Below are 3,082 nucleotides of genomic sequence, written 5' to 3'. Positions count from 1 at the left end.
AATTTACAACTTGGAGAGTTCCAAGAAATTGTCATCTCTAGTTACTAAATCCCTAAGATAAGTATCTGTCAGGAATTTGGAAGCACAGTTTTATTATGGGAAGAGATAGACAATAATACATGGAATAAGCAGACACATTTTTTTTAAATTAAGTGTATTAAGTGTGATAACAAAATATAATAAAGGAGGGTAAGGGGCCAGAGATACGGAGCATTGTATTACATAGAGTAGCAAGTGATGAGGAAAAGATAGGGGCAGATAAACAACGAAGTACGCAAACGCTCGGGAAGGCTTTGGCCCTCACAGAGTCCAGGCACGTGGAGGTGGGCACGTAGCTCAGCAGCAGGGCATTTCATTCCTCCCACGAGCAGTGCTCTGGGTTCCATCCCCAGTCATGAAATAAAAGACATCATGGAAGAGGCAGTGATGGACTTCAATTTGAAAAATCAGGTTGGGGCTTTCGTGTAAGGGAGGAAGGGAGGAAAGTACATTCCAGGCACCAGGCACTGCCTGCACAGACGGAGGAAAACTGAAACAGGCTGAGGGTGTTTCAAAAAGGCCAGGAGCTGGGTGTGGCTGTGGCGTAGGAAGAGCAGTAAGGCAAAATTGGGACAGAGGCAGCATGCCTCGCATACCACGCTGGGGTGTTCAGCTTCCAGGAACCCGATGTCACATCCTGGACCCGAGAAGGCTAATTCTGCAGAAGGCACCCTGGCAGCAGCGTGGCCGATGGGTGTCAGTGTCCCTTCCCAAAACCCCCACAGCAGGACATATCCTCCTTTTCCTTTCTCTGCCATTGCAGTTTAGGATTACGTGTTTCTTTCTGGCCTCATTGACAGAGATGGAAACAGGCAGTGTTTCTCTCCCAGGTGGGAACAGTGATACCTGCTTTATGGCTGCTTGGGATAAAGACATACTTCCCATCTCCCTCGTGCTGAAAGCTAAATTCAGCCCTGAGATGCAAATGGAAGTGCAGTGGGGCTCTTTGAGACCATTTAAGCATGTCTTTACCCTCTTCCTTATCCTTTTTATTTACCTGGTGTGAGCTGAGTTTTCTGCTTAAAGCGGGTACTTTTTCTTTTGTTGGGGGAGAGGAGGGACCAGGCTTCAAACTTGAGACCTTGTGTTTGCCACACAGGCGCTCATGCCACTGAGCTGTCTCCCTAGCCCTAGGTGGGTGCTCTCGCGATAGTTGGACTGGAGCCATCATCACCGGGGATCAACAAGATGGGAAAAGAAAGACCAAACCTGGGTCCCTTCCCCAAATAGGGGGCTACCATTCAAGCTTTGACATCTCACCACCGAACTTACTAAGTGGTAAATAATCTGTTATATTTAAACTGCTGTACTTTTGAGTTTTGGGTCTCTTAACAAGCAAGATCCTAGAATGAAAGTGTATGTGTCCTTTTGGTTTTGTTTCCCAAATATCGTCATTTTTCAATTCTGTTGCCTGTAAGCAGAAATGGTCCATTCTAAGGAACTGGAAGCTTAGAAGACAAGAGCTTCAGGGAAGCAGTTGGAAAAACCAAAAGTAATGGCTTTAGCCTCCTATAGTACTCCCATATTCTAAGTCCAACTGATACATCATTCTCTCTGTTGTATCCTACTGATTTCATACAGACTATTTTATTTGCTTTAGGTGGGATTAGCTTAGTTTATTCTTTCCTGTATTCACTATTTATTGAGCTCCCACTATGAACCTGTCATAGACATGTTGAGACTAAGATACAGGAGAGATGCTTGAGGAAGGGCAGACTCAGCTGATGGGTAGAGGGTCACATTACAAGTGGGACATCAACAAAGCTGAGCACGTGCAGGGTTAAAGCAGGGTGATAAATGTCTGTCCAAGCCTAAGCTTACATTTCAACACAATGAAAGGCATACATGCAAGCTGAATTTAGTCATGGAAGGTCCCTGTTTTGTGCTAACCAGAATCCTCTGCTTCCCACCCTGGCCATGGCCTTCCTGTTTCACAGGAGTCTGTTGGATCTCTTGGTTCCAGCCTGTGGGCCTCCAGCCACAGAGACAGATGCACAAGCTGAACCACACCAGTCCAAGCCCTTCCCCAGGATTTTTGCCTGTTTACACTTGGATCATGAGTGAAAGGATGAGTTTGCAGAGATGTTCGAATTCGTGTCCCCAGCCATGTGGATGGGCTTAAAATACTGGTGCAACACATAAGCAAAAGGCAGCCTGAGAGACAGCAATGGAGTGCCCGACCCTGTCAACTACAGGGACAGAAGGCAACAAACATCCTTTGTGCAAACATGCATGGCACTGAGGACTGATCCAGGCCCTCTGCACTGAGTCACATCCCCAGCGAGCCCCTGACTCAGCTCCAACCTTCATCCTGCTGGCATTATAGGCCCACGCCTGCACCTAGGTCTAGACAACCTCTTTTATTTATTTTCCTGGTTAGAATTAGGTGTTCTCTGGAATAAGCACTTGCCTGGCAAGCGCAGGGGCCTGAGTTCAATTCCTGGTTCCACAAAAAAAAAAAAAAATAATAATAATTAGGTGTTCTATCATTTGCAGCAGTCATGAATAATGCAAATCGTGAATGAATGAATATATATATATATATATTCCACCCTTTGATTAATGGATAATATATATATATATAGATATATAGAGATATATAGAGATATATATATAGAGAGAGAAATATTATTCATCCATACAGAGAAATAAAATCACATCATATGCAGCAAAATGGATGAAATGGGAGATGTTTATGGTAAATAAAACAAGACTCAGAAAGTCTAATATTGTATGTTTCCTCACATATGAACAAACCAAAAAAAAAAAAAAAATGAAGGGATGACAGGAAAATAGAACAGAGATTATGAGGAAAGAGGAAAAGGACTGTGGGAGGGAGGAGGATGCAATTGGGGCAAAAAAGAATCAAAGGAACCAAGGAATACAGTGGTTTTTAAAGAGACAAATAGACGATCAAAACAATATCACAAAGGGTTAGCCGCGCTAGGACAGAAGTGCGCGACTCCGTGACACCACGAAGGAGGTACTAGGAAGAGTGAGCACGGGTGTGTGCTGCACACAGCTGGAAGGTAGTGATGACACC

This window comes from Octodon degus, unplaced genomic scaffold (genome assembly GCF_000260255.1).
Source record: "Octodon degus isolate 3935 unplaced genomic scaffold, OctDeg1.0 scaffold00094, whole genome shotgun sequence".
NCBI classification, from domain to species: Eukaryota; Metazoa; Chordata; class Mammalia; order Rodentia; family Octodontidae; genus Octodon; species Octodon degus.
This window is presented reverse-complemented; position numbering follows the sequence as displayed.